The sequence below is a fragment of the Leuciscus leuciscus genome (assembly GCF_965113295.1).
Source record: "Leuciscus leuciscus genome assembly, chromosome: 1".
NCBI classification, from domain to species: domain Eukaryota; kingdom Metazoa; phylum Chordata; class Actinopteri; order Cypriniformes; family Leuciscidae; genus Leuciscus; species Leuciscus leuciscus.
The window spans coordinates 41,629,023-41,652,302 of NC_138725.1; the positions used below are offsets into that span (position 1 = coordinate 41,629,023).

Sequence of the window (23,280 nt, forward strand, 5' to 3'; positions counted from 1 at the left end):
ATGTGTGAGATGCGTGTGATGTACAACACAGACGTGCTGTGCTATCACACTACGTGAAAAGACTCGAGGCCCAGAGAGAAGGAAATGAATAGTGGAATAAAGTCTTTTTTTTTTTCTTTTTTTTCACAAAAAGTATTCTCGTCGCTTTATATACTTAAGATTGAGCCACTGGAGTCGCTTGGACTATATTAACGATGTCTTTAATGCATTTTCTGGTCCAGCAAGTTATAACGTCTATAGAAGTCTATGGAGGAGTGAGCCAGCTCTCAGATTTAATCAAAAATATCTTAATTTGTGTTCCGAAGATGAACGAAGGTCTTACGGGGTTGGAACAACGTGAGGGTGAGTAATTACTGACAGAATTTTCATTTTTGGGTGAACTAACCCTTTAAACTAAAAACGAATCTTTTACAGTGCTATGCATAAGTTTAGACACCCATACTAAAGTTGACTAAAAAGAGGAATAAAAAAAAAATCATCTTTTGGAAATTGAACTTAATGCCTTAATTTAAAAAATTTGGAAAAATCCAACCTTTAAGGACACCAATTTTCTTTGTGAATGAATAATGTATCGTAAATAAATAAATGTACAAATGTACAAATACAGGGTGCATAAGTCTGGACACCCCTATGTTAAATTCCCATAGAGACAGGCAGATTTTTTTTTTTTAAAGGCCAGTTACTTCATGGATCCAGGATAATATGCATCCTGATAAAGTTCCCTTGGCCTTTGGAATTAAAATATCCCCACATCATCACATAGCCTTCACCATACCTAGAGATTGGCATGGAGTACTTTCCATAAGATCATCTCTCAATGCAATTCAAACCAGCTATTCGGCTAACTGAAATAAAACCATGCCAATCTCTAGGTATGGTGAAGGCTATGTGATGATGTGGGGCTATTTTAATTCCAAAGGCCAAGGGAACTTTATCAGGATGCATAGTATCCTGGATCCATGAAGTAACTGGCCTTTAAAAAAAAAAAATCTGCCTGCCTCTATGGGAATTTAACATAGGGGTGTCCAAACTTATGCACCCTGTATTTTAAGGAAGAACATTTATTTATTTACGATACATTATTCATTCACAAAGAAAATTGGTGTCCTTAAAGGTTGGATTTTAATTTTTTTAATTAAGGCATTAAGTTCAATTTCCAAAAGATGATTTTTTATTCCTCTTTTTAGTCAACTTTAGCATGGGTGTCTAAACTTATGCATAGCACTGTATGTGTAGCTGTCATATTACTGTCAAGAGACTACGGTATTGATTGTTCAGTAGAAGCAAGCTGTGTTTCACCATTACTGTTATAGCCTGCATGTTTGCATTTTTGGCTAATTTCAAAGTTCAGATAATTTGGCTTTTTCAGATGGGGATTTACACATTTCTGAATTAATACTTAGGCAGGCACTATACAACTGTTTATCGGTCATCTTTGGCAATGTTGCATTATTTGTAAGGTCTCAACAAGAGTCGGAAAGTAAAAAAAAAAAAAAAACTGCCCATATTACGGTTCTGAAACCTGATGTATTTGCTTTGGGTATAAGATTACTTGTTTACATTGCCCATATTATGGTACCGAAACCTGATGTATTTGCTTTGTGCATAAGATTACTTGTTTACATTGTGGAATTGTAAAGCTGTTTGTGCCAAAGTCGTTCAAATAAACATGCATAAATGAACTGGTTTACTGTCAGTGGATGATTTAAAGTTGGGGGGATAACTTTTGAGTTAATTTAAACTCAAAATAGTAAGTTATTACAGGGGATGGTAATCTGAACTCAAAATAGTAAGCTTTTACAGACTTGAAAGTTCCAGTACCTTGAATTAAAAAAACTTAGTTGTCAGAACTTGAAAAACTTAGCTGACGCAACTTAATAATTGTAGTTCTTCAAAACGTAAAAAATTAAGTTGATATCTTCAACTCAAAAATTCTGTGCAGTCGGTTGCCTTGAAAATTTGAGTTGAACTAACTTTTTCTTTTTTACAGTGCTGATATTTGTGTTCATTTCCATTCAAGTAATGAAAACATTTGTATTTAATAGAAAATAGAAGCATTTTCAGTAGTGGCCTCAGAATATTGGACATCACTGTAAATTAACTGTTTGTAAACATTGGTACCACTACCAGTGAGCATTTAAGTGTCATGCATTTCAAACTAAGCCATGTTCTTGCCTATCTAATCTCATAGATAAGAGATGATGCCAAAATTGCCCTTTATTTATACCCCATAATGGCTAAATTGTTATAAAACAGTCTGAGAAGACAAAATTGGAAGGAGTATATATATATATATATATATATATATTAGGGCTGAGAATCGATTAAAAAAAATTAACTAATTAATTGCACAATTTCTGTAATTAATTGCAATTAATTGCGCTTCCCCCAAGCTTGTAATCATCAATATTTAAACTTAGAATCACCTAATTAAACAACACAGGAAAAAAAGGGAACAGAAAATAGCCCTATATTAAAATATTAAACATCAATATATCAATATATTATTCTTTTTCAATAATCAATCAACATAATCAATTTAACAGATTATTATTATTATTATTATTTTATTAATTATTAAAACAAAATATAGTCCTACAAAGCTATTATTACCACAGCATGTGATCAGAGCAGGTCATTTGACCATTGTTGCCCAGCATGGCTATACCCAGGGGCGATTCTAGGATTTTCATTTTAGGGGGGCTCAGCCCCCAATGAGGGTATGATGTAAAAAAAAAAAAAAAAAAAAAGGTTAGTTTATGGTCTAATGCTCATTATTAAGTAGTTTCATTCATTCATCCAGTAACATGCATATGGCACGGTTTTATAATCACTGAGGTACCGAATGTGAGGTAGTTAGGGGGGTTTGGGGGCATGCTCCCCCGAGAAAATTTTGATTTCTCTGATCTACATATGTGCATTTTAAGATGTTTTGAAGGCCAAAAAAATTGGATGACAATAGCTTTAAAACCATGTGCGGGCCAGTGTTGGGGAAGTTACTTTTAAAAAGTAGTGTTTGCTCGTTACTCGTTACTTTTTAAAAAAGTAATCCGTTACTTTACTTAGTTACCCCGTTTGGAAAGTAACTTTTTACGTTACTCGTTACTTTTACGTTACTTTTATGTTGCTTGACTTTGGGCAGAACCCAATATCTGTTCCTAAATATGTAGACATAAAGTTATACAATGGAGGACATAACAGGTAATTATTTTGTGCTCTTTATTATAAAAAATAGTATCAATTTCAAAAGAAAAAAAGTCCTTCTCATTGGCGCTGCTGTGTGCGGCAACTTTTATTCTCAGCCGGCTCTGCATCATGGGGTAGAGTGCGACACTCCGCGATGAGCCGCGTGCTCGCGCCACTTCTCTCGCTCCGCTTCCCCTATCCACCGAACTTTAAATTTCGGCAACAGCCAATAAAGCTTCCCTGCTCTCTAACACCGGTGCGAATCGCGTCTTGATAACACAGGACAAAATGATATAGAAGACATAAGCTTAGTTTTCAGACATAGACTCACTCTATCAAGGGAGTAGGAGAAAAAAAAGAGATTTTGAGAGAAAAAATATTTTTTGTTTAAAAGTACACATATTCAAGCTTTCTATATATTTCTCAGGTCTGTGAGACAAGTAGCTTATGAGTTTCGGTTCATTTACAGTATGGAGAGGAGCTCCAGTTCACGCGCTGGTGCCGTCATGATTATTTTGCATATTTACTTATTTATTAAATTCAGGCAATTAATTGGTTGGTAAAACATTGATTAAAATTAAGATACAATTAATACAAAACGAAATTCGTTTTAAAGAAAGTCTTTCTACAAAAACAAACTTAATAAAGTGGTCTAAATCATGTCTGCCCACTCCATTTATCTCCCGATATATTGCACAAAATTATGATCTTACTCACGCTTTTCACTTTTCATATAATCAACATAGATTAAATTATTTATTTATTTATTTTATTTAAACATAAATATGAAACTAAATAGTTTTCTTTAATTTACTTCTTATTAAATTCAGCCAATTGGTTGATAAAACATTGATTAAAATTAAGATACAATTAATACAAAACGAAATTCACTTTAAATACAGGTTTTCTACAAAAACAAACTTAATAAAGTGGTCAAAATCATGTCTACACACTCCATTTGTCTCCCGATATATTGCGCAATTTTTTTATTTAATTTAATTTAAACATAAATATGAAACTAAAGGCCATTGCACACCGAGTCCGAAATTTTCGTATGCGTTTTTCCGTGTTCGTCAGCCTTAAAATTCGTCACGCACAGAAACCTTGCACACTGAGTCCGATGCGTATTTATTAAACCTTTGCGGGAAAAAAACGCAAAAAATACAAAATGTATTCGTCAAGGGTAGCAGTGGGGATGATTTTGTTGCCCTCTTTCTTCTTAAAAAGAGAAAAAGAAAGAGGAAATATTGGGTCCACCCAATAGTGAGATTGCGCCGAGAGGAAGGAGAGTTTCACCTCCTTATCAAGGAGTTGCGAAATTTTCCCGAGCGATTCAAAATTTACCTCAGAATGTCAGTGGAACAGTTTGATGCTTTGCTAGCGATACTGGAGCCACATATTAAAAACAAGACCACCAATTTCCGTGAACCAATCGATCCTGAACAGAGACTGGCAGTATGTCTAAGGTATGGGCACACACACACACACACACACGCAAGCGGGCGGCGGAAGCGCTGGGCAGACAGAACAGCTGTATACAGGTTATATTTTATACCCAAATAATACATGATTAGTGATCGAATTGGCTGCTAAATCCATTGTGGATTTTGTCGTTCGCTTTTAGTTGTACGGTGGCTCTGAATTGTGAAAAAACCTCTCAAAATACTGGCTGTGGATGCGAAAAACGCAGAAAATCGAACCCGATCCGAATTTTTTTATTACGGACGAAAGTTTCGTAGACAATGTGCAAGCGTGATTGACATAACGTTTTTTTTAACGTGCGAAAATTTCGGATGCGAATTTCGGAGTGTGCAATGGCCTTAAATCGTTTTCTTCAGTTCTCAACAGTTCTCTTCTCTCAAGCGCGCAGCTGAGGCAGTGTCGCTGTCAAATATATCCATGGGAAAAGTAACGTTGCGGCGAATTGAAAAAGGAACTACGTTTCGTTACCAAATTTTTAGTAGTAACGCGTTACACTACTTTTTACCCAAAAAAGTAGTTACGTTACTGTAACGCGTTACTTTGTAACGCGTTACACACAACACTGGTGCGGGCAGCTGTTTTTTTCTCACCTCATCAGCATCACACTCTTTTTCTCTTTGTTTTTATCTTGCTCTGTCTTTTCCCCTCCTAAAGCTGAGCTTTGACTGATACAGGCTTTTAATTTTTGTCTGTCAGTGAAGAAAGTAAACATAGGGTCAACTGATAGGTTGATTTATGAATCATTTTCTCAGACAAAGCTACCAGGAAAGCTAGGTAACTAAGTCCATCTACAATGAAATATAAATTATTTATTTTATTTTTTAAGCTTTTTAGCCTTTGTAATCAACAATACGGTTGGTTATTCATCAAGTCACCCCGTGAAAATCTATTTAATTTCAAATCATTTAACTAACCAGCTAAACTTGTATTAATGTAACTGTCTATTGGCAATATGATTAATCTGTTCTATATTTATTTCTATTTATTAAAAATAACAACATGAATTATCAATTTGCCACTTCTATAAATCAAGTGCTTAAAAGAAAAGCACAAATCCCTTTACTCTACTCTTACTCTAATATATGTAGGCTATACACTTCTACTGATTCATTATTACTTAATACAAAACTATATTTATTAATACAAAACCAAATAACTCCACATGATCCCAGATAGCAAAAAATATCGGCACGGCTTCTTTTTGCCGCCGGCCCCAAGTTGTCGGCTATAGGTGCGTCCCGCTGGCGGCGATGAAGCGTTTGCCGCCGAATACGTCACTCCCATTTCTTGCGAGATGCCGCCGGCGAACAGCCGCCGGGCCGCCGACTTCATTCTCTCTGGCGGTTGCCGCCGTCTAAATGAACCGCGGCCGGCTGGCGGCAAGCCGCTTTGAAATCGACCAGCCATGAGTGAAACTGACAGCATCTTAACTACTTTTCACATTTAAAGCGATTATAATTATTATGTGAATTATATACATTTTTGTTGTTGCTCCAAAGCCATTAGGGGTTATAACAGATTTGACTCTGATTCCATGATAAGGTTTAGGAAATTACATTTAAATTACTTTGAAACTCTGAAGCGATAATATGTAAAATATATAGAATTATTTTATTCACTTAATGTGACAATTCTTTACATTTCTTTGATTTATGCACAATTTGAGATGCACCAATAGACCAAAAAGAATTCCTTTTGTAAAACTTACTTGGCAATAAATATCTTTCTGATTCTGATTAGTTTTTAAAATAAATATTTCATTCATGGTATGAACAATTTAGCAGAATAAATGGATGAAGTTAGATTTTTCACCAATGCTTGAAATCACACTGTAAAAACTAAAGGAGCCTCAAATATCCTGTCGGATACTCAAGGAACTTCAAAATGTAATTTAAGTGCCTCAAAGCTCTTTCTCCTATAGTAGGGTTACTGGAGGAGCATTGACATACTTTGAGGTTCTTGCTGGAACTTATGGGATCCTTTAAGCACTTTGTATTTAGTTCAGAGGTTCTGGAGTCACCTTTTCATTACCATGAGACCTCGAAGTGCTTTGGGGGAAAATAGAGGAACTTGAATGCGATAAAAGGGTTATTGGAAGATCTTTTAACATTTAAGTGGTTCCTGGAAGATCTCTTATGTTAAAGCCAGCATCTGGAGGAACCCAATGGTTCTGTGAGGCCAGAATGAGAATATTATTATCCTATTATTATTATTATTATAGGCTACTTATGTTTGATTCAGTATAGCCTACATACCCAGGTGAAAAAAGACGTACTATTAAAAATGTACTTGAGAGTGTTTTTAGTATAGGCCTACAATACAAATATACTTTAATGCATTTTTAATACATTTAACAGTAGCCTACGTCTTTTTCACCTGGGTAGCTTACATTTATTTAGTAGGCTATCTATAGGCCTATTTTGTTGATTAATTTAAACCTTAAACAACAATACTAAATTATAATAATATTAATAAGAAGAATTCATTAATTATTATTGAATAAATAATAGTAATAAAATAATAATTTTTACCTACTTCTTCATAAATTATTATTTGAAGAAGAAGAACTAGGAGGAGAAAAGTTTTATTCTGTCACGAAACTGCTGCTATTCCTCTGCTGTCGTCGCTTCAGTGATCCTCGCGCTGCTCGCGCGCAACAAAGCTCAGCTGATCGACGTCATCGGGTAACGGCTCCGTCCTCTCATCAAAGCTTCCGCCGTTTGATCGGCTCTCCGTTACAAGGTTTGTAAACTCGCCAAATAAATATAAATACAGAGTCTACTCACTATATATTCAAACACACATATATATAAACTAAATTGATTTTACATTACTACTTTTTTACAGTGTTTACCACTCGTTTATTGCACAGTATCTGGTATGAAGGTTTTAGCCGCGATGCTAACTACGTTGATCTAACGTAAGTTAATGAACAAATGGAAATTATTGACTTATTGTCTTAGATTGATTTAGTCATTCAATTCAACATATTCTGTAAAACTGTGTCTTCAAATTGCTGATATAGCCTAACTAATGTAGCTGATTCCTGCTGTCGTCATTGGCGTTTTTTATGAATAACAAAAGCAGGTTAAAATAGTTTGGTCTGTTTTTGTTTAGCCTAACTTTACTTACTACAGGTGCCCTCATTCTCTCAAATACCATTTTAAAGCCATTTACTGGTCAATAAATATTATGTTGTGAATAATCAGCTTTGTTCTTTTGTTTCCCCAGAAGAACCAGTAACGTTACATTTCTAAAATAATCTGAACATTTCAGAGGCAACATTGAATTACAGTAAGTTACCTATACACCACATGCAAGTACTTTATTACTATGAACTTTCTCTGTGTGAAATTGTATTGTTTGACTGTGTACTTTTTTAATAAGTTATTCTCTGAAAATCTTCCCTCATGCTCTCAAATCTCATTCATGTTACTCAGAAAAATAATATCACAGGTTTGGAGCTAATAATGCTATGCATTTTTTATAGGCTATACCTTAATCATATGCATTTGAATATAAGACATTTGAACCCTGAATTATAACTAAAAGTTTAGTATTTTTCGACAAAAAAAAGGAAAAAGCTATTATATGACTTCAGAAGACTTATACAACACAACCCATAACACATGAGTTGTGAACTCATTGACTATTTTTAGGATCTTTTCTGGGACATTTTTGGAGCTTAACTATTTTTTACATAAATTGTTGCATTGAATTGAACTAGACAAGTGTACATAAGAATAGTTTGAATGAATTACAAAAAAAAATGTATGCTTGTGTTTCATGCAGTGATATTGAATGGTGATGGGTTGCATTATGCCTGAGATCTGCTTTCGGGTTCCACAGACAGAAAGTCAAACAGGTTTGGAACGTCACAAGGCTGAGGAAATTATTTAATAACTTTAATAACCTTACTAACAGTAAATTTTGTAATTTGCAGGGATCTCGGTAAGCTGAAATACAAGTTTGATCAAGAATAAAAATCCTCCTGTAGACCTGAAAATCACTGAAGTGCCTGGACCATCCACCAGAAAAGAGGAAAAGCAAACAGAAAATGAAGCTGATGCACCTTTTCACTTTTCGAACTCGTTAAGTACCTCACGTGTCCCTTGTGAAGATTTTATAATTGATTGCATTTTATGTTGCAGCGAGTAAAGGTGCATCACATTTGTGAATTTCGTGAAATTACACAGGCAAAAAGACAAAATTGCTGATCGTGTGGATTCTTATTGAAATGACTGAATTCACCAGTGAACATTCACAGAACAACAGATCATTTTACTGCACCTTAACTCTGTTAAAATGGAAAATGTTTTCTGCTTGTTGTGACATAAGGAATATACTGTTTCCGGGTCGAAGCCTCTACTTCTACTTCCTCTATCTTGTTTCTAGATATTGAGAATACTCAACAACCATTTATGAACACTGTTGATTCAAGTCACACATTTAAGCTTTTCAAAAGGCAGAGTGTACATTTCAGTCTCCAGTCTCACGGCATCCCAGACTTCAACATTTTATGATTCAAAATAGCTGAATAACTAACCATCTGAGATTTCGGAATAGAGATAAAGGTTAGGATCCTAATTTTCAGGAATATTACAGCACAATGAGTGTATATTAGCACTGTTTGTTGTCTGTTTTTGGCATCTGATAGAGCTTTTGGACTTGGAAACAGTGACGTCAGACTTAACAAGCGGACTGAAACACATGTTTTCAAATTAAGTGAAGATGGACATTTTTAAATAGTCAAAATTGTAATGTTTTACATTGATTTATTACATGGAACATGTGTTTTCCATGCATTTTGTTGAGATGTCTTTTCTTGTGTAGCCTATTGTACATGGTTGATTATTCATGTTACTTATGTATTATACTATTTTGTGTGTGTGTGTGTATTCATTGATATTAATCTATTACTAGCTTTTTTTTTCAAGTGCATGGAAGTGTATGTATTAAAATGGATCTAAAATATGTAATAAACAATTCTTATTTTGTATTTGGTTCATTTTGTTTATTATAATAGAAGTTAATGGTGGTAACCATAGTAACAACATGAAATTAATTTAATACAAATACAATCAAATTGAAATTTGGTTCCTGGAGGCACCCACAGTGGTTCCACACAGTGCCTTATATAAGAGTTCCTCAGGAAACCTGTGTGGTTCCTCAGAGAACCGCCCCTTTTTAAAGGGTGCCTAGAGGATCTACAGACGGTTCCGCCGGTGTGGCAAAGTGAAGAACCCCAAAAGGTTCCTCCAGGCACCTTTTATTTTTACAGTGCAGTGAACAGTGAAAGACATCTGCAACTTGGCCAAAATCTTGGGTTTGCTTTATATTTTTTTTTATTAATTTGCAACCATGGTAATGTCTATGAGAAACATGAAAATCCCTGTTTTGACCTGAAGGATAAAGTGAAATATTTATAAATATTTTGTCTCTCTGTCACTCCAGGAAATTGTGGTTATGTCTTTCATTGTTTTACAAGCTCAATTTTTAATTTATTTTACCTTTTACATGTATAAGGAATTACTTTGCAGTTTGCAATTGCGAGTTTTGCGACCTGTACAAATGTTTAAGAAAGTGTTAAAGCACAAACAGAGAAGTACCTCCACCGGTCGAGAGGGGCAGCACCTAAAAAACTGAAGCAGATTTACTCGTCTCGTCACACGGTTTCAGTATTTGGAGAGAGGAAATATACGATCTTTTAAGTAAGTACATTTTTCCTTTTTGTTTAACGCAATATATATATGTTCATTTTTGACATTGTTTTTAGTTCTTCTTCTTAAAATCTGTTCTTGCCTAACTAGTCAAGCTAAAGTAAGTTAGCCTTGTTTGCAAAGTTTCCGCCATGCTTCTGACATAGCTAGGCTAACGTTACTTAGTTTCTTCCTGGCGTTGAGTTTTTTTCTTCTTCTAAGTACACTGTAAAAACTAAAGGAGCCTCAAATATCCTGTCGGATACTCAAGGAACTTCAAAATGTAATTTAAGTGCCTCAAAGCTCTTTCTCCTATAGTAGGGTTACTGGAGGAGCATTGACATTCTTTGAGGTTCTTGCTGGAACTTATGGGATCCTTTAAGCACTTTGTATTTAGTTCAGAGGTTCTGGAGTCACCTTTTCATTACCATGAGACCTCGAAGTGCTTTGGGGGAAAATAGAGGAACTTGAATGCGATAAAAGGGTTATTGGAAGATCTTTTAACATTTAAGTGGTTCCTGGAAGATCTCTTATGTTAAAGCCAGCATCTGGAGGAACCCAATGGTTCTGTGAGGCCAGAATGAGAATATTATTATCCTATTATTATTATTATAGGCTACTTAAGTTTGATTCAGTATAGCCTACATACCCAGGTGAAAAAAGACGTAGCCTACTATTAAAAATGTACTTGAGTGTGTTTTTAGTAGGCCTACAATACAAATATACTTTAATGCATTTTTAATACATTTAACAGTAGCCTACGTCTTTTTCACCTGGGTAGCTTACATTTATTTAGTATCTATAGGCCTATTTTGTTGATTAATTTAAACCTTAAACAACAACACTAAATTATAATAATATTAATAAGAAGAATTCATTAATTATTATTGAATAAATAATAGTAATAAAATAATAATTTTTACCTACTTCTTCATAAATTATTATTTGAAGAAGAAGAACCAGGAGGAGAACAGTTTTATTATGTCACGAAACTGCTGCTATTCCTCTGCTGTCGTCACTTCAGTGATCCTCGCGCTGCTCGCGCGCAACAAAGCTCAGCTGATCGACGTCATCGGGTAACGGCTCCGTCCTCTCAACAAAGCTTCCGTCGTTTGTTCGGCTCTCCGTTACAAGGTTTGTAAACTCGCCAAATAAATATAAATACAGAGTCTACTCACTATTATATTCAAACACACATATATATAAACTAAATTGATTATACATTACTACTTTTTTACAGTGTTTACCACTCGTTTATTGCACAGTATCTGGTATGAAGGTTTTATAGCCGCGATGCTAACTACGTCTAACGTAAGTTAATGAACAAATGGAAATTATTGACTCATTGTCTTAGATTGATTTAGTCATTCAATTCAACATATTCTGTAAAACTGTGTCTTCAAATTGCTGAGATAGCCTAACTAATTTAGCTGATTCCTGCTGTTGTCATTGGCGTTTGTTATGAATAACAAAAGCCGGTTAATATAGTTTGGTCTGTTTTTGTTTAGCCTAACTTTACTTACTACAGGTGCCCTCATTCTCTCAAATACCATTTTAAAGCCATTTACTGGTCAATAAATATTATGTTGTGAATAATCAGCTTTGTTCTTTTGTTTCCCCAGAACAACCAGAACATTTCTAAAATAATCTGAACATTTCAGAGGCAACATTGAATTACAGTAAGTTACCTATACACCACATGCAAGTACTTTATTACTATGAACTTTCTCTGTGTGAAATTGTATTGTTTGACTGTGTACTTTTTTAATAAGTTATTCTCTGAAAATCTTCCCTCATGCTCTCAAATCTCATTCATGTTACTCAGAAAAATAATATCACAGGTTTGGAGCTAATAATGCTATACATTTTTTACAGGGTGGCCGCGGGTCCTTAAAAAGTCTTAAAATGTCTTAAATAAAGTTTTCCTAATAAAAGGCCTTAAAAAGTCTTAAAATGTCTTAAATTCAGATTCGATAGGTCTTAAATATTTCTGGTCACGTTACCGCTAAAATTTCTCCAGTCTGACGGACCTAATATCCGTCAAATAACCAGTCAAGCATCGAATCGCGAGAATGATTCAGATTTTATTACATAAACAGCTATTGATAATGCTAATGTAGGCTTTTTCTGGTAACGCTGTTGAGGCTCGCGCTGCTTGTCTCTGTGATAGATTTTATGACAAATGAGCATAACGGCAAACATAAAAAAAAACTCCCAGAAGAAACATACTGAGGTAAAAATTCAAAATGTTGAGTTTTTTTTATTTATAACATGTGATATAGTTAAGTAACATAACATGACGGGAGCTATTTTGCTGAATATTCTCACGATTGCAAATGTTACATTGATTTTAGTTCAATAAACAAGTAGTGCAGGGCTCGAATTTCGGTCTTCTATCAGCTCGTTAAGAGCTCCAGGCGGCAATAATACACTCTCGGGTTTCGGGAGTCGGGATAGACGGAATTGTCACTTGCATAATTGGGCCAGCATTGCATCATGAGTAACTAAAGTTTACCAGTTGCACGTCTTTTAAAGTTTTACCAGTTTAAACATTCACGCGATTTGAAACTATTCTGTACTTGCGCGCTGTCTGAGAGATGTTTTTTTTCACACATACATAGAGTGAAGCCGCCTCACACACAGCTCGCGGGTAACAAAAGTTATTTTTCGTGGATTTGATCGCTTTAACAGTCAAAAACATGCGAAAATTATGTTAATTTAGGTCTTGGTGAGTATCCTCTAAACACAGTCGGTTATGGCTTAAATAAGCATAAATCGCACGTGACCGTATAATGAACACAGGATCCGTGCACGAGCTCTTAAAGGGACAGCAGACATATGTGTCTGTCATTCATTAGGTTGTCAAAACAACAAACCATAGCTTTCATTTTAAGGAATCAGGATTAATAGCCTATGTATTTAATTTAGTCAGGACTAAAATACTACCCAGTGTTATTTTACATTTGATTACTTTATTCAGTCTCTGTAGTATTTCTGAATACTAGTGTTAGACCTAAGCAAAAACTTTTCTCTTATTTCTATTTATTGGTATCTTTATTCTATTGTATTTATTTGTGCTACTTTTTTCAATTTAATTCAAAGATTGAAATCAAGCTTCCTTGTGTTGTGCAAATTCTTAAGACCAAAATTACCCCATTGTAAAAATGCGATGAGTGAGCATACATTTAGGCGAGATACATGTAATTAAAAAAAAAGTCTAAACTCCCCCCTCAAATAAAAAATTCCCCCCCATAAGAATCACCTAAGGGGGGATTTCCCCCCCATTTTCCAAAATGAAATTCAGGCCCTGAGTGAATATTAAATTATTTCAATTACTTAGGTTAAATATTACATATACGCATGTAATATAATGTGTATTTCCATCACAGGTTTGGTCTTAAATTTAATTCAAAGTGGCATTAAAAAGGTCTTAAAAAGTCTTAAATTTAACTTGTTTATATCTGTAGACACCCTGTTTTATAGGCTATACCTTAATCATATGCATTTGAATATAAGACATTTTGAACCCTGAATTATAACTTAAAGTTTAGTCTTTTTCGACAAAAAAAGGAAAAAGCTATTATATGACTTCATAAGACTTACAACACAACCCATAACACATGAGTTGTGAACTCATTGACTATTTTTAGGATCTTTTCTGGGACATTTTTGGAGCTTAACTATTTTTTACATAAATTGTTGCATTGAATTGAACTAGACAAGTGTACATAAGAATAGTTTGAATGAATTACAAAAAAAATGTATGCTTGTGTTTCATGCAGTGATATTGAATGGTGACGGGTTGCATTATGCCTGAGATCTGCTTTCGGGTTTGGAACGTCACAAGGCTGAGGAAATTATTTAATAACTTTAATAACCTTACTAACAGTAAATTTTGTACTTTGCAGGGATCTCGGTAAGCTGAAATACAAGTTTGATCAAGAATAAAAATCCTCCTGTAGACCTGAAAATCACTGAAGTGCCTGGACCATCCACCAGAAAAGAGGAAAAACAAACAGAAAATGAAGCTGATGCACCTTTTCACTTTTCTAACTCGTTAAGTACCTCACGTGTCCCTTGTGAAGATTGTATAATTGATTGCATTTTATGTTGCAGCGAGTAAAGGTGCATCACATTTGTGAATTTCGTGAAATTACACAGGCAAAAAGACAAAATTGCTGATCGTGTGGATTCTTATTGAAATGAGTGAATTCACCAGTGAACATTCACAGAACAACAGATAATTTTACTGCACCTTAACTCTGTTAAAATGGAAAATGTTTTCTGCTTGTTGTGACATAAGGAATACTGTTTCCGGGTCGAAGTCTCTACTTCTACTTTCTCTATCTTGTTTCTAGATATTGAGAATACTCAACAACCATTTATGGGAACTGTTGATTCAAGTCACACATTTAAGCTTTTCAAAAGGCATAGTGTACATAACAGTCTCCAGTCTAACGGCATCCCAGACTTAAACATTTTATGATTCAAAATAGCTGAATAACTAACCATCTGAGATTTCGGAATAGAGATAAAGGTTAGGATCCTAATTTTCAGGAATATTACAGCACAATGAGTGTATATTAGCACTGGTTGTTGTTTGTTTTTGGCATCTGATAGAGCTTTTGGACTTGGAAACAGTGACGTCAGACTTAACAAGCGGACTGAAACACATGTTTTAAAATTAAGTGAAGATGGACATTTTTAATTAGTCAAAATTGTAATTTTTTACATTGATTTATTACATGGAACATGTGTTTTCCATGCATTTTGTTGAGATGTCTTTTCTTGTGTAGCCTATTGTATACACATGGTTGATTATTCATGTTACTTATGTATTATACTATTTTTTGTGTGTGTGTGTATTCATTGATATTAATCTATTACTAGCTTTTTTTTTTTCAAGTGCATGGAAGTGTATGTATTAAAATGGATCTAAAATATGTAATAAACAATTCTTATTTTGTATTTGGTTCAGTTTGTTTATTATAATAGAAGTTAATGGTGGTAACCATAGTAACAACATGAAATTAATTTAATACAAATAAAATAAAATTGAAATTTGGTTCCTGGAGGCACCCACAGTGGTTCCACACAGTGCCTTATATAAGAGTTCCTCAGGAAACCTGTGTGGTTCCTCAGAGAACCGCCCCTTTTTAAAGGGTGCCTAGAGGATCTACAGACGGTTCCGCCGGTGTGGCAAAGTGAAGAACCCCAAAAGGTTCCTCCAGGCACCTTTTATTTTTACAGTGTATGTTTAACTGTTTTGTATGTTTATACAAGTGTGAGTACATGTGGTTTAAGATAGTATTGGTCAGTCGAATTAACTAACGTTACAGTTCCTGAACTACGGTGGGAATGGTAACGTTAGCAAAATCTTCACGACAAGAAAGACTGATCAGTATAACTTGTGTTGTTTTCTAACTAAACATAATTATGCTGCTAGTCTAGATTAGTGTTCGCTACCACATGCTGTTTCACCTTTTTTACACACTGAGTTCAAGCATGTTCTAACGTTACATGTTAAATGTATCTAGCTACAGTAGGTAGCCAAACTTTACATCTAGAAAGACTAGTTTAACTTTTGGTGTTTTCTTACAAAAATAACGATGTATATAGGTTTTTTATATGATTTTGTTTGTCTGAACATGGTTTTCTGTTGATCCACTTGTGAAAATTACTGCTTTTTCGAAGGTGTGAGCATTTTAATGTTGTTGATTTTGCCTGAATTTTTTTTTATCAAAAAGTATACTTTATGCTAATGTGTCTTCTATTTTAGATGCTTCACATTGTTCAGTTTATCAACAAGGAGGATCTGCCATTTGCAGTTGTTCCGCAAGAGTGGCTCAGCGAAGGGCATGTGCCATTTGCCCCATTTAACCTCTGCAAAAAAGACAAAGGAACAATTTAGCCATCCGCTGCACACCTCCACACAGCACCTGGGAGAAACATCATTTTAAGTTCATGAAGGGAGCAGGTAAATGGGTCTGACTTGTACATTTGATTTTCCTTTATTTCATCTGTGTAATTTATTTGTCTGTTTATTGTGGATAGCGGAATCTTTCATTCATTATTATTATCATCAAATTTCTGTTTCCTCTTTCTTAGAACCAGGTTTCTCCCCAGTAATCCAGAATCCGCCAAGAGTTTGAGTACAAGTAAGTGATGTTATTTGTGAAGTTTTTTTGTCTTGGAAACTATTGCTTCTATTTAAAGTTGGCATGAACTGGAAGTTACAAACGACTTTTCTCCAGTGTTGTGACGTATTTCCAAGTGAAAGGGAATATTGAATAGAGGAGCAGGGTTTTACTCTAGCGCTCCTCCTCTCCATCTCTGCTCATAGCAGACTAATGGTTTGAGGGGAGTTGCCACGCCCTCACGCCATTGCACATGACCAGAAGAGAAGTCGTTTCGAGGGGGGAGGGAAGGGTAACGTATTTGATTAAATATTATAAGGGTACATGAATAAAAAATGAAGTGCACAGATGAATCATTTACATAAACACTACAATATTACATATAAAAATACAAATTGTAAAATTTGATTTCATGCTGACTTTAAGATGATGAATCCTTTAATCATAATCTGTTTTTCACTAGGACACTTGATGGGATTCGCTGCAGCAGTTTCTGGATGAAAGGTGTTGAGGTGTGTTGTACATTCCATTAGCTTTGCACAGTTCAATTATTGTTTCATTACTGAATATGCAATACTCTGCATTGAAATTAAAGCTGTTATGTTTGCTCCCCCAGCTCATCAAGTACTAAGCTTTACTCCCCCGGCAGCAAATTTACCCTGGCAGCATATGGGTGAAAACTCTGGAGGTATGTAATACGTTGCGCTTAACTCAGTGTTACATTTAAGTCCAATTCATTAAATGTATGCAATAACTTCAAACATATTTTTACATGTCAATGATTATCAATAGGAGGGAGAAAGTCATTGCTCTATTGTTGGCCCTTGTACTCCAATGGCATCTCGTGTCAAGCATGAAGTTTTCAGCTGTGAAGGTATATTCTAGCCCTATGTCTTAATGTCCAGTGTTTTAACAGTATTGCAAATAGTGCCTTTAGTTGTTTGTTTTATTTTTAAAATGTAGAACCAAGCCCTGAGGGAAAGTAATGCACGAGCAGGTGAGAACTTGCACTGTTTCTTAAATTGTACTTTTTTTGTGTGTGATGTAAGTCCAAAATGACCATATGCCTTTCATTTTGTAGCTTCGGATGACAGCGGCTTACTTCAAGAGCAGGTGAAGCAAGTTCAACAAACAATGTTGAAGACGTTTGCTTGCACTGGGCAATCAGGTACAACTTGCAAACAGCACCTGTGGTTGTTGGTTTAATTCCCACTGGGGCTACCTGTACATGTAGTAGACCTAGATATAAATGTTATAGTTTAGTAGTTGAGGGACCAGGACTGACTATTTTATTCTGGGAAACCCTGTAGGTGCAGATCAGACCCTTATGCTGTGACGTCTTGCAGAGTTTGGCGATGTTGGAGTTATCCCTGTCAGGGGATCTGTTACTCCCCCTACACACCCAGGAAGATTTGCCGTGTCTTGACAACAGTTTGAAGCAGGATAAAAAGCTCCAGGAACAATTTGTAAGTTTGCTGATTATAACGCCATAGAGTAATCTAAAAAGTAAAATTTAAGATTGTAAACTGCATATATTACAGTCTGAATCCTTAGCCTTTCACATTTTTTATTTATTTATGAGAAGCTTCAGAGAAATGTAATTTGTAACACTTTTTTGGATTTTCAGCTTGGTGTAGGGGATAAAGCATGTTTTAGAGACATGTTCCTTTAGACCAGTGGTTCTCAATTCCAGTCCTCGTGACCCACTGCTCTGCACTTTTTGTATGTCTCTCTTATCTGACACACTCAGTTCAGTTCATGGAGTCTCTCCTAATGAGCTGATGATCTGGTTCAGGTCTGTTAAATAAGGGAGACATACAAAATGTGCAGAGCAGTGGGTCACGAGGACTGGAATTGAGAACCACTGCTTTAGACCATTGTTCAAAGTAAGTTGGATATTTTTTTTATTATATTTAAGTAGATGTGTATGGCCTCATGCAATTCAAATGAAATGACAGATCTGTATTTTCTAAATTAGCCATCCGGAAGAACCTGGCAACCCAGGATGCCACTGATGAAGCGGTCTAGGTTAACGTTTCGCGTTACCTGAAAGGAGCATCTGACCGTGAAGGCAGAAAAAGGCACCGCACAGCTGAGAGGGACCCACAGCCGACCACTTAGGCTGACTACTGACACCCCAGAATCACTGACAACTGGAATCCTTTCTTTATCTTGCAGTCAGTAACATCTAGACCCCTAAAGAAGTCAGAAGTGTCACACTATACTCACTAACTGTGGAAATTACTTTCTTTTTTTTCTTTTTTCAAATAATGCTTGTAAGTCCTTGTGCCACAGGTCAGCATTGCAGCTATAATGGTCTATTCTACTCCAGAGCTTTACTATAAATTACTACCACTTACCCTATTGTTAGAAATGGCTTGTAAATGTGATGTCATACTTTGATTTATTTGGTATCCTGCACATTATTTTGTATCAAGTATTCTCTTTACTTGTCATAATGTTTACAGGTAATTGTTTTCACCCTAGAGCTGTCCTCTTTATATGAACAATTATTGTAAGAGTTGTAATTTGCTTGTAAGGCTGTTTTTTGTTTTTGTTTTTTGTTTTACCAAAATTTAATAAGAAACCTGCATGTTAGTATATTGATTTATTTATTTTTCTGTTATGTTTCAGTGATCTGACACATCTTGTTTAAATGACAGTTAATGTACTTTGAAATGTGGAATAAAAATGCCAAATGGATATTTGTCTGGTTTGAGCAATCATTATTCTTGATAAACTGCATGCTATAAATATTAAATATTATATATAGCCAGAATAAGCGGCGGCAGATCGCTCGAAAATAGCGCTTGCCTCCGGCGGGCCGCGGAAGGGCCGCCTTCAATATAAAGGCGGCGGGACGGCGGTTGGCCCGCGGGCCGGCCGCGGAACGAAGGCGGTAGGAAGGCGGCTGCCGCTTTTAAAAAGCGGCTGCCGCCGGCGGAGCGCCGTCCAACGTGTTTGCGATGTCGCCGTTCTGCCGCTTCTACTGCCGCCGGAGCGCCGACGGTGGGCCGCCGACTCATTGCTATCTGGGATGTTTCTCTCTCAAGGCCATCTAGTGCTTTCAGACAATGATGTGTGTCTTTAATCATTTCTGTGCATGGCAGCATAATGTAATAACGAAATACAAAATAATATGTTTTAACCTCCTACGACCCCGTGTCCACATACGTGGACATCACATTTTTGGATGTGTGCGGCATAATACTTAATTCTGTGTAACTGGAACATGTTTTTCACAAACGAGGACACTTATACTGCCATCTGGTGGTGTCAGGAGAGAAAAAAATGTAACATAAATAATGTCAAGATGGCGGAGAACACAGGCGAAATGTCACGCAGGCACATCAGACCAAAACGTCCACAAGGTAAAAAATGTAATAACATTTCATTGTTGATTCTTGTTAAGTTATGCATAATAGTGTTGTATGATTAAAATGGCATGCACATTTGACAAACTTTTGTAACAGGAAAGATTTACTAGGCTGCTAAACTTGATGTCCACATATGTGGACAATGGGACTTAACTTCGATGAAACTGTATAAGAATGCTAGCAAAAAAATTAAAATTTGTAGTTGCACTGAGCTTCGTGACGCACATTGACTCACACTCTCGAGCACACACACACACACACACACACACACACACACACACACACACTCGCGATCGCGCGCGCACACACACACACACACTCTCTCTTGCTCACTCCCGATCGCACACACACACACACACACACACACACACACACACACACTCTTGCTCACTCGCGATCGCGCGCACACACACACACACACACACACACACACTCTTGCTCACTTTTTTTTGGGATATTTTTTTTATTTTGATATAAATTTTGTTTTTCCATATCAATGTTCAGAAGTGGTGATCAGTTGACAGCTCCGCCCCTCTCTTTACCAGAGTGTCCAAGACATACGGCCGCAGGTCAGATGAAACGACCACAAAGTCGATCATCGGCCTCTGGCCTAGGGTGTCCTGGTGCCACCCCAGACAGCAACATAGTATCAGCCCAGATCTGGCCCAAATCTGGTTAATTTGGATTCCATACGGTCCAGATGTGGGCCGGATCTGGGCCGACACTATGTTGCTGTCTGGGACGTGCACTGATGGACACCCTTATGCTTGAACATGGTGTTCGTTATGGACAAGCTGTAACTAGCACAGAAGTCCAATGACAGAACACAGCTCGGGTTCAGATCAGGGGGGCCGTTCCTCCCAATCACGCCCCTCCAGGTGTCACTGTCGCTGCCCACAAGGGCGTTGAAGTCCCCAAGTAGAACGACGGAGTCCCCGGTCGGAGCACTTTCCAGCACCCCTCCAGGGTCCAGGGATCAGGTCGTCGAGGCCCCCGCCTTCGACTGCCGCCCGATCCTCTAAGCACCGGCCCCTTACAGTCCCTCCTATGGGTGGTGAGCCCACGGGAGGGCGGCCCCACATCGCTTCTTCAGGTTGAGCCCGGTTGGACCCCATGGGGGGAGGCCCGGCCCACCAGGCGCTCTCATACGATCCCCAACCCCAGGCCTGGCTCCAGGGTGGGGCCCCAGCTAAATTTTCGGATCCAACTCACCTGGGCTGAGTTGTGGGTCATGAGCTGTGGGTCATGACCGAAAGGATAAGATCCCGGATACAGGCAGCCAAAATGAGCTTTCTCCACAGGGTGGCTAGGCGATCCCTTAGAGATAGGGTGAGAAGCTCGGTCACTCAGGAGGAGCTCAGAGTAGAGCCGCTGCTCCTCCACATCATGAGGGGTCAGCTGAGGTTCCCGATGCCTCCTGGACACCTTTCCGGGAAGGTGTTCCGGGCACGTCCCACTGGGAGGAGACCCCGGGGAAGACCTAGGACACGCTGGAGGGACTATGTCATCCAGCTGGCCAGGGAACGCCTCGGTGTCCCCCCGGAAGAGCTGGAGGAAGTGTCTAGAGAGAGGGAAGTCTGGGCATCTCTGCTTAGACTGCTGCCCCTGCGACCCGGCCCCGGATAAGCGGAAGATGTATGTATGTATGTTCAGAAGTTATACAAGAGGAACAACGAAAAATGTTCAGGCACTGGCTGTAAATAAAAGAGATTTGCACTTTGTTACACAATGGTGTATTGATTTTTTTCTGTGAATACAGACCCGGTGTCCACATATGTGAACATCATTTTTTTCAAAAAGTGCTTCATGTTCAAAGATAATTTCTGGTTATTATATTTATTGGTCCCTCCTAACCCTAAAAAGCTAGAAGAAATCTAAAATGCACGCCAAACCAAAGCTCGGGTCTTAGGAGGTTAAAGTTTAAAAAGTAAATTAAAATAAATCATGATCGTTTTCTAAAGTATGTTTTCATGGGTGTTAATCGCTTCATTTTTGTTTTGTAGAAAAAAACAACTATCACACTGATAAGGGCTGAAGGTGAACGCAGCGAAACGTATTGGTATTGGAAGAGAAACCGAACCGTCCCGTGTTGCTCCCAATGCTCCAGTAACATTACATTATGTAAACTGCAATGCATAAATGACAAAGAACTGCACCGATGCAGATGTAATATCATAGCAATCTATCAATAAATGCACTCACGACACACCTCGCTCTGCTCGGCGCCCCTGCAGATTGAAAAATGCGCTAAATGCTAAATCCAAGCAGACTCAGATAAGGGGAGGAGCCGAAACTTGACGCAGCTTGCCGCCGTTTCAAATGAGTTTTTTTAAAGGGGACTGAAGCGATAAAAAATATATTAATCAAATATGTTTTAGGGGGGCTGGGCAGAAGTTTAGGGGGGCTGAAGCCAGCTCAGCAAACAGAAGTCAACAGAGAAATTTCACGTTACTTGAGTGGACTTTACTTTTCCAGTGCTTAGTACATGATTGAAGCCTTTGGGCCGTTAACGACAGAGCCGCCGACACACACACACACACACGGAACGGAGAGCTCGCCGCTGCTGGGCCATTAACGACAGAGCGAGCCGACACACACACACACACACGCACGCGCGCGCGCGGAGCACAGAGCGCGCCGACCGACCGACACACACACACTCACGCGCGCGTGCGCGCGGAGCACAGAGCGCGACGCACATACCGCGTTAAACATTTCAAATTAATCGCAAAGATTAACGCGTTAATTCCCCCAGCCCTAATATATATATATATATGAATTATTCTATTCATCTAATGCTATATCCACTCATTGTTCATGACAGTTGCATTAGGATGATGGCGATTTAGGAAGTATGAGTGCTCTGGGTGAGGCGCTGTGCAATACTGTAACTAACAGATTTAACTTAAACAACCAGCACTCAGACCGACACACTGTCACATGCTCTGACCACAGGCAGGGTCACCCAGAAGACTCTTTAAAAAAAGTGTAAGACTTTTTACAACCCACAGTGGTGACTCCACCATAACCTAAGGTGTGTAAGCACCAGACAAACAATTGTTTTATGATTTTGTTCTTCTTTTCAGCCTAACAGAAAATTTAATGTAACATAATACTTTTATTTTTTATTTTTATGTCCAACAGAAAAAAAGTCATACAGGTTAAAATGAGATCTCTAGAAGAAAAGGTTCTGTATAGAACATTAAAGGATTCTGTCAGACGCTTCAAATGTAGAACCTTTTAGGGGTTCCATCATGGGGTAATTTTCTGGGTTCAGTTTTTAATTGATTTTGTTTAAATTATTTTTTTATTATTATATTTTATGAAATAATCAGCTCGTAAACAAACTTTAAACTGTTAAACATGAAAGTATTACGCAAACAATTAAGACATTTCTCC

General features: G+C 37.2%; 1 protein-coding gene and 1 long non-coding RNA gene across 4 annotated transcripts in view; one reads left to right on the forward strand and one right to left on the reverse strand.

The window, feature by feature from the left end:
- The window catches only part of LOC309474864 (immunoglobulin superfamily member 1), a 278,361-nt gene that overhangs the window by 219,198 nt on the left and 35,883 nt on the right, over nt 1-23,280 (reverse strand). The gene's annotated exons all lie outside the window — the stretch shown is intronic.
- On the forward strand, nt 9,977-19,207 carry LOC309477300. 3 transcript variants are annotated; one of them, XR_014198603.1, is made up of 10 exons: nt 9,977-10,379; nt 16,147-16,344; nt 16,476-16,525; nt 16,968-17,016; nt 17,121-17,192; nt 17,297-17,378; nt 17,468-17,672; nt 17,815-17,970; nt 18,132-18,390; nt 18,483-19,207. It is a non-coding gene; the product is annotated as an uncharacterized lncRNA (long non-coding RNA). The 3 variants fall into 3 exon arrangements; XR_014198604.1 differs by lacking the exon at nt 9,977-10,379 and having other exon boundaries at nt 15,642-16,344; XR_014198605.1 differs by lacking the exons at nt 9,977-10,379; nt 18,132-18,390 and having other exon boundaries at nt 15,646-16,344.